This window comes from Arachis ipaensis, chromosome B09 (genome assembly GCF_000816755.2).
Source record: "Arachis ipaensis cultivar K30076 chromosome B09, Araip1.1, whole genome shotgun sequence".
Classification (NCBI taxonomy): domain Eukaryota; kingdom Viridiplantae; phylum Streptophyta; class Magnoliopsida; order Fabales; family Fabaceae; genus Arachis; species Arachis ipaensis.
In genome coordinates, this window is record NC_029793.2 from 32,874,708 (window position 1) to 32,884,047 (window position 9,340).

Sequence of the window (9,340 nt, forward strand, 5' to 3'; positions counted from 1 at the left end):
GATCGGAGTTTTTCTTTTCTGTTTTTACTTGTTCTGCAATTTTTCTTTCTGATCTTTTGTTCTGTTGCAATTTCATGTTCCTGTTTAAGAATTGAGAATCTGATCTAAGCTTTCTGTTCTGTTTATTTCTCTTCTACAATTTTCCTTTTCTGTTTCAAAATTTGGAATTAAATCTGAGTCTTATTTCTAGTTTTCATCTCCTACATTCTCTTCTCAGAGTTACTACAGTTTACATTGTTAAATTCTGTTTTGATATTCCAGCACCAAATTCCCTTTATTTTTCATGCAATTTAAGTTTCTTAGTAGTTTAGATCCAGTAATTTAAATTACTTGCACTTTAAGTTTCAGTTATTTACCTTTTTTTCAATTTAAGTTTCCGCTCTTTTAATTTCTTGCACTTTAAGTTTCAGCCATTTATACTTTCTGCAATTTACTTTTCTGCCAATTTTCATTCTGCACTTTAGTTTACTTTCAATTTTCCTTTCTGTTATGTAAATTTCACCAAAATCATCAAATATCCGCTTAACTAAACTCATCACCATACTAAAGTTGCTCAATCCATCAATCCCTGTGGGATCGACCTCACTCCTGTGAGTTATTACTACTTGATACGACCCGGTACACTTACCGGTGAGTTTGTGTGGAATTGTTTTTCCCTCATCAATGATGCGCACGTAGAGAATTTGCCACTGCCAGGTTCGTGCCTAACTTCACTCTTATGAAGTTAGGCGCAAAAAAAAAAAACAACGAGGGTGGTACCTAACTTGGGAAAATCCAAGTTAGGTGCGAGGAAGGGTGAAGCATTCGGGGAGGGCTGCGCCCAACTTTCCCATTTCAAAGTTAGGCGACATATACCTATCAATTCCTGAACCAAATCAATTCCATTCTTTCCCTACACCTTAATTGATTCTCTTTCCTAATTTTCTTGAACCCAAATCCCTTCCAACCACTTCTTTTCCTTCCCAATATATGCTAACCTGTGATCCCTTACCCAAAGCCATCCCTCAAACCTTTGACCAAAGCCCCCCTCATCCCATATTATATATATGTACATATATAATCCTTCCCCTCCTCAACGTGACCCCATCAACCCTTCCCCAAACCCCTGTAACCAAAGCAAACCCCCTCTCCCCTCCTAGCAACGTAACTACACCCCCCCCCCAAAACATAAATACATAAATAAATAAATAAAACATAAATAAAATAAATAAATAAATAAATAAATAAATAAATAAATAATTATATATAAAAAACAAAAAAATAAGTTTTAATTTTTATCTTTCTTATCCTTTTATTATTTTCGACTTCTTTTGCATTAATATTTGTTTTTATTCTTCCATACATTTTTTTATGTCTCTCTGTTTTCAGTTTTTCTTTGCTTGAGGACAAGCAAACTTTTAAGTTTGGTGTTGTCGCTTCACTTGTAGCTTTTCTGTTTATTTTAATGGCACCAAAGGGAGGTGAATCATCTTCACGGTGGAGCATAGCCTGAAGAATGAAACGGCCACTAGGATAACTAAGGTGGTTGAGTTCCTTTCATTCTATATTTCCTTTCATTCTTATTATCCTATATTCCTGTTTTCTACAATTTTACTTGAATATTTGCATGATCTTTAGTAATTCTGAGTCCTAAGTTCTAGTTTAATTCAGTTATTTTGAAATTTCAATTATTTATCTTTTAATTGAAGAGATGTCTCATGTACCGCTCACTAAGTTTGAATCCAAAGATAAAAAGAAAAAGAAGTGATGTATTGCATGAGAAATTGAGTTTATATTAAAGAGTAGTCTTATTTACCTAAATGTGGCGGTATTATCTGTGATTCTGAATGCATGATATGAACAGTGCATATTTGAATTTGAATCAAAGGATGTTGATGCATGAGGAACAAGAATTTAGAGAACTATTATGAACCATCTGAAGTAAACAAAAGCTTAATCCTTGAAGCAAAAGAAAAATAAAAGCAAGGTCCAAGGCTCTGAGCATCAATAACTAGGGAGGTCAAATATGATTAAAAGCTCAAAGAGTTGTTTTCCTAGTCATATGCTTGTGGTGTAAATGTGTCAAGTAATCCTTGAGACAGAGCACTAAGAGTCGAGATCAAGTGCATTTAACAGAGTATGCCAAAGGCTTTGAGCACCACTGTCTGGGAGTAACTGAAAAGAAAATCAGAACTTAAAGAGAGTTCCCCAGTCAAGTGCTTGTGGTGTTGTTGTGTCAATTGAAGCTTAAGACAAAGCATTTAAAGTCACGGATAGGCTCAGGGTGCAAAGCACCAAAGAAAAGAGAATTAAAGGAAATTTGTTGTGTTCAAGGATTAAACTGAAGTATAAAAGATTAGAGAATTCATAATATTATCCGGATTCTAATTCCGAATGAAGTGACATTCCTCTGATTCAAAAGATAGTGAGATGCCAAAACTATTCAGGATTTCAGTGTATAAACCCCACTTTAAGAAGAGACAGAAGCTTAATTGAACACTTAATTCTCATGCAAATTCACATCCTAAGCCAATATTAGTTTTAGTTGCTTGAGGACAAGCAACAATTCAAGTTTGGTGTTGTGATGCGTGAGCATCTTTCCTATCGTTTCCTAGTGAATTTGCATTTGATTGTTAAGTTTAATCAAGATTTAAATATTTTTTAGCTAGTATGAATGCTACTTTGAGTTGTGTTCAATTTTTTTTTATTTCAGGTAGCATTCGGATGGATTTGATGGAGTTTTATAGAAGAAGAGGCAAAAAGTGGATGATGTTGTCAACCCTGACCTCCCTGCACTCTAACAAACATAACTTGAGCTATAGAGGTCCAATTGATGTGATTCTAGTGGTATTAGAAAGCTAACTTCCAGAAATTTCCAACGATATATAATAGTATTCCCTTCTTCTTCATTATGTTCAGCCAAGGTGGCGCCTAACTTGGAATTTCCCAAGTCAGGCACCATGATTTCGAAGTTAGGCGCCAGGAAGGCCAAACCAGCGAAGTTAGGCGCCATGAATGTGAAGTTAGGCACCAGTTCAACGTGAAGCACTCCCTGGAGGCACTGCAAGGGTGGCACCTAACTTGGAATTTCCCAAGTTAGGCGCCAGTTCATTACTACACCATGGTCCCCACGCCAAATCAAGGCATCAACAGAGATTTTAATTAATTTTGATTAAAACTTTATCTTATTTTAAAATAGGAAAAGATATTATTTAGTTTTAGAAAATATATTTTACATTAATTAGGATTAGATATAAAAGGGAAAAGAATCAGTCCTTCGGGCTCTTCTCATCTCTTCTTTTCTACTTTATTCCGCACTTTACAGTTTTACAGAACCCTAGTTTTCTTTCTGAACCATGAGCAACTAGACCTCCACTGTTAAGGTTAGGAGCTCTGTCTATTGTATAGATTGATACTATTATTTTTCTATTTTAATTCATGTACTGATTTTTATTTCAAGAATTATTTTCGTTCTTTATCTTATGAATCTGGGTGGAACGGAAGTATGACCCTTGTTCTAATTGAGTTCTTATATAACTTGGAAAAGCTCTTTACTTGAATAACATCTTGAAAATAATTTCTCCTAAATTCCTAATTATCTAGACTTAACGGGATACATGACATATAATCCTCTTATATTTGGGTAATTAGGGTTTCTGTGGCATATAAACTAGAATTAAACTTAACCCTCTAGTTTGAATCAAGTGACCAAGGAATTGGCGGTTGATGAAGGTTAGAGGAGACTAAAAAGGTCTAAGGAATTATGGTATAGTCACATATAGTTTTCCATGAATTGAATCTTGCATGATTAAAATAGTTGGTAAGAAAAGTCAATCCGGAAGATAGATATCTCTGAAACCTTAACTGTTTTCTCCATATATTTCACAGCCCGTTTACTATTTGCTTTCTGATTTTCTGAATTTACTGTTTGATGCAATTGAACTCTCAACATTCTTTTCTGCTTGTCTAACTAAGTAAATCACTCAATCATTGTTGCTTAGTCCATCAATCCTCGTGAGATCGACCCTCATTCACTTGAGGTACTACTTGGTACGACCTGGTGCACTTGCCGGTTATTTTGTGGATTATAAATTCTGCACCAGGCTACCGCAGAAGCTTTCAGATCCTGGACACTTCCTACTACCTTGCACCATAGGCACCATGATGGTTTGAAGCAAGCTATGGTTATCTTGCAGGTCTTAGTCAGGCAGATAGAAGAGTTGTTGGATTTGTAAGATCTGAACTAGGTTGATATGTTTATAATGATAATCTTAAAACTTAGATGGTTGAGGCTTGGAGTTGCTTTGTCCTTCTGGATTAACTCTGGTCTTACTGTCTTCTTCAATTGTGAATGATTTCTTCTATGACAGGCTGTATGTGATTGACGCTGGTTTGAACAGCTGCCAATACTCCTCCAGATCTGAACCACAGGGTTAGTGTGGATCTATTCTGATTGAAGATGAAGCTTCTGCAGTCTACTCTCCTTCATGATCCTATCAAAATGCCACAGACAAGGTTGAATCTTTCGGGTCAGAGAATGCTGTGCCTTTGGGTTCTAGCCTCTACCACAGAGACCCTAATCTCCCCGTAAATTGGCTGAACTGGTGTCTCGAGAAGTCCCGTCGAAGTCGTGCATTAGCCGTCTGAGATGTGTATAATCAAGATGGCAGTGCAATACTTTCCACTGAAGTATTCACACGAATCCAATTAGACACGGGTCGTTGTCAGGCACGCAGTCCTAGTATGATGAACAGAGCTAGTTGTCACAGACCATCCCATTCACTAATTTGAAGAACGAATATACATCTTAGAATTAAATCAAACACGGATTGAAAAGAAAAAGTAATACTTTTATTAATTCATAGAACTCAGTAGGGCTCCTCCCCTTAACCTAGGAGGTTTAGAAACTCATACTAATAGTAAATACAATGGTAAAAATGAAATATGGTGTAAAAGTGGCCGAAGATCCTTAACAAAGAGTGATCTTCTACTTTAAATACTAAACTAATGACTAGTAAGGGTAAAACACTTTTTTTAGTGCTAAAATCCACTTCTGGGGCCCACTTGGTGAGTGTTTGGGCTGAGATTTGATGAGATCCACGTGCTATAAGGCCTATAAGGCATTGAACACTGGCTAGGGGGCCCTCTTTGGGAGTTTGTACGCTGGTCTCTTCTCCTTGGTCGTTGGACGCCTGAAAGGAGGCAGGAGACTGGCGTTGGACGCCAGTTTTAGGCCTTCTAATTTGAAGCAAAGTACGAACTATTATGCATTGCTGGAAAGCTCTAGAAGTCACCTTTCCATAGCAATTAAGAACGCTCCATTTGGACTTTTGTAGCTCCAGAAAAGCTCTTTCGAGTGCAAGGAGGTCAGATCCAGACAACATCTACAGTGCTTTCTCTGTCTCTGAATCAGACTCTTTCTCCAGCTCCTCAATTTCAGCCAGAAAATATGTGAAATTGCATAAAAACACAAAAAATCATAGTAGAATCCAAAAATGTGAATTTAACACTAAAACTATAAAAAACTAAACAAAACATACTAAAAACTATATGAAAATAATGCCAAAAAGCATATAAAATATCCGCCATCATAACACCAAACTTAAACTGTTGCTTGTCCCCAAGTAACTAAAAACACAGTAGAATAAAGAGAAAAGTAAGATACAATAAATCTCAGAGTTTCCAATGAAGCTTAGTTTCAATTAGATGAGCGGGAATTAGTAGCTTTTTGCTTCTGAATAGTTTTGGCATCTCACTATCCATTGAAACTCAGAAATGTTGGTCTCTTTAGGAACTCAGAATCCAGATGATATTATTGACTCTCCCAGTTTAGTTCTTTTTATTCTTGAACACAGCTTTCAAAGTCTTGGCTGTGACCCTAAGCACTTTGTTTTCCAGTGTTACCACCGGATACATAAATGCCACAGACACTTTAACTGGGTAAACCCTTTTGGATTGGGATTCAGCTTTGCTAGAATCCCCATATAGAGGTGGTCAGAGTTCTTAAGTACACTCTTTTTGCTTTGGACCACAACTTTAACCGCTCAGTCACAAGCTTTTCACTTGACACCTTCACGCCACAAGCACATGGTTAGCGACTGCTTGGTTAAGCTGCTTAGGCCAGGATTTTAGTCCTTTAGCCCCTCCTATCCATTGATGCTCAAAGCCTTGGTCCTTTTACCCTTGTCTTTTGGTTTAAAGGGTTATTGGCTTTTTCAATCTGCCCTCATTTTTCTGCATTTTTGGGCAGTAATAGATTTTTCTCTTATTCTTTTTTTTTGTTTTTCGAATGCATATATTATTTTTTTTCTTTTGCAACATGCTTTTTCTTTTTCTTTTTGCTACTTTTTCTTGCTTCAAGAACTAATTTTTGGATTTTTCAAATTACCAATAATACTTCACTTTCATCATCATTCTTTCAAAATCTAACATTCTAAAGTTCCAACTTCAAATATGCACTACTTATTCATACATTCAGAAAACAAAAGCAATGCCACCAGATCAAAATAATTGAAATATTCTTATTATAATTGAAATATTCATGTATCTCTCAATTTTTTTCAAATAAAAAATTTTTTTTAATCAAGGTGAGAGATATATAGAATATTTTACAACTTTAAGACATAAATGCAAATGATCATTCATGAGCGGATAATTTATACGCTTTTTGGCATTATTTTTAGTATGTTTTTAGTAGAATCTGGTTACTTTTAGGGATGTTTTCATTAGTTTTTATGCTAAATTCACATTTCTGGACTTTACTATGAGTTTGTGTGTTTTTCTGTGATTTCAGGTATTTTCTGACTGAAATTGAGGGACTTGAGCAAAAATCAGATTCAGAGGTTGAAGAAGGACTGCTGATGCTGTTGGATTCTGACCTCCCTACACTCAAAGTAGATTTTCTGGAGTTACAGAACTCAAAATGGCGCGCTTCTAATTGCGTTGGAAAGTAGACATCCAGGGCTTTCCATCAATGTATAATAGTACATACTTTGAACGAGTTTAGACGACGTAAAAGGGCGTTGAACGCCAGTTCTATGCTGCTGTCTGGAGTTAAACGCCAAAAACAAGTCACAAACCAGAGTTGAACGCCAGAAATACGTTACAACCTGGCGTTCAACTCCATAAAGAGCCTCTGCACGTGTAACAATCAAGCTCAGCCCAAGCACACACCAAGTGGGCCCCGGAAGTGGATTTATGCATCAATTACTTACTTATGTAAACCCTAGTAGCTAGTTTATTATAAATAGGACTTTTTACTATTGTATTAGACATCTTTGATGATTTGTATGCTATCTTAGATCACGTTTTGGGGGCTGGCCATTCGGCCATGCCTGGACATTTCACTTATGTATTTTCAACGGTAGAGTTTCTACACTCCATAGATTAAGGTGTGGAGCTCTGCTGTTCCTCAAAGATTAATGCAAAGTACTATTGTTTTCTATTCAATTCAACTTATTCCGCTTCTAAGATATTCATTCGCACTTCAACCTGAATGTGATGAACGTGACAATCATCATCATTCCCTATGAACGCGTGCCTGACAACCACTTTCGTTCTACCTTCGATTGAATGATTATCTCTTAGATCTCTTAATCAGAATCTTCGTGGTGTAAGCTAGATTGATGGCGGCATTCATGAGAATCCGGAAGGTCTCAACCTTGTTTGTGGTATTCTGAGTAGGATTCTGGGATTGAATGACTGTGACGAGTTCAAACTCGCGATTGCTGGGCATAGTGACAGACGCAAAAGGAGGGTGAATCCTATTCCATCATGATCGGGAACCTCAGATGATTAGCTGTACTGTGACAGAGCATTTGGACCATTTTCACAAGAGGAGAGGATGTAACCATTGACAACAGTGATGCCCTTGCATAAAGCCAGCCATGGAAAGGAGTAAGACTGAATGGATGAAGGCAGCAGGAAAGCAGAGGTTCAGAGGAATGAAAGCATCTCTGTGCACTTATCTGAAATTCTCACCAATGATTTACATAAGTATTTCTATCCTTCTTTTATTTTCGAAAACTCCATAACTATTTTATATCCGCCTGACTGAGATTTACAAGGTGACCATAGCTTGCTTCAAGCCAACAATCTCCGTGGGATCGACCCTTACTCACGTAAGGTTTATTACTTGGACGACCCAGTGCACTTGCTGGTTAGTTGTATCGAAGTTGTGACAAATTATGAATTGAGATTAGAGCACCAAGTTTTTGGAGCCATTACCAGAGATCACAATTTCGTGCACCAAGATTTTGGCGCCGTTGTCGGGGATTGTTCGAGTTTGGACAACTGACGGTTCATCTTGTTGCTCAGATTAGGTAATTTTCTTTTTGTTTTATTTTCAAAAAATTTTTCAAAAAAATCTTTCAAAAATTCCTTCCTTGTTTTCAAAAAAAAATTTTTAAAATAAAAATTTTTTCAAAAATATATTTTTCTTCAGAATTTTTAAGAATGAATTCTAGTGTTCCATGATGATTTGTTGAATCCTGGCTGGCTGTGAAGCCATGTCCAAATTCCTTCGGACTGAGGATTCAACTAATCACTTCAGTGCATGTAATTACATACTAAAGCTTGGCTGGCTATTAAGCCATGCCTGATCCTTTGATTGGAGCTTTAGACTAAAGAGCATAAGATTCCTGGAATTCATATTAAAAATTTTGGAATCCTTATTTTTCTTTTTCAAAATGATTTTCGAAAAAAAAATTAAAAGAAAATACAAAAAAAAATCATAAAATCATAAAAATCAAAAAAATATTTTGTAATTCTTGTTTGAGTCTTGAGTCAGATTTAAAGTTTGGTGTCAATTCCATGTTCATCTTGCATTTTTCGAAAAATTCATGCATTCATGGTGTTCTTCATGATCTTCAAGTTGTTCTTGGTAAGTCTTCTTGTTTGATCTTGATGTTTTCTTGTTTTGCATCTTTTCTTATTTTTCATGTGCATTTTTGCATTCATAGTGTCTAAACATGAAAGATTTCTAAGTTTGGTGTCTTGCATGTTTTCTTTGCATATAAAAATTTTCAAAAATAAGTCTTGATGTTCATCATGACATTCAAAGTGTTCTTGGTGTTCATCTTGACATTCATAGCATTCTTGCATGCATTCATTGTTTTGATCCAAAATTTTCATGCATTGCATCTTTTTCATGTTTTTCTCTTTCATCATTAAAAATTCAAAAATCAAAAAAATATATTTCCTTCTTTCTCTCATAAATTTCGAAAATTAGATTTGACTTTTTCAAAAATTTTTAAAATCTAGTTGTTTTTATGAGTCAAATCAAATTTTCAATTTAAAATTCCTATCTTTTTCAAAATCTTTTTCAAAAATCAAATCTTTTTCATTTTTCTTAGTTATTTTT

General features: G+C 35.7%; 1 long non-coding RNA gene across 1 annotated transcript in view; it reads right to left on the bottom strand.

Annotated features, from left to right (window-relative positions):
- Positions 3,573-9,340, bottom strand: part of LOC110267170 — a 20,369-nt gene continuing 14,601 nt past the window's right edge. The window contains exon 4 of the long non-coding RNA XR_002354527.1: positions 3,573-3,583. This is a non-coding gene — a long non-coding RNA (uncharacterized LOC110267170). The remainder of the gene's footprint in view (positions 3,584-9,340) is intronic.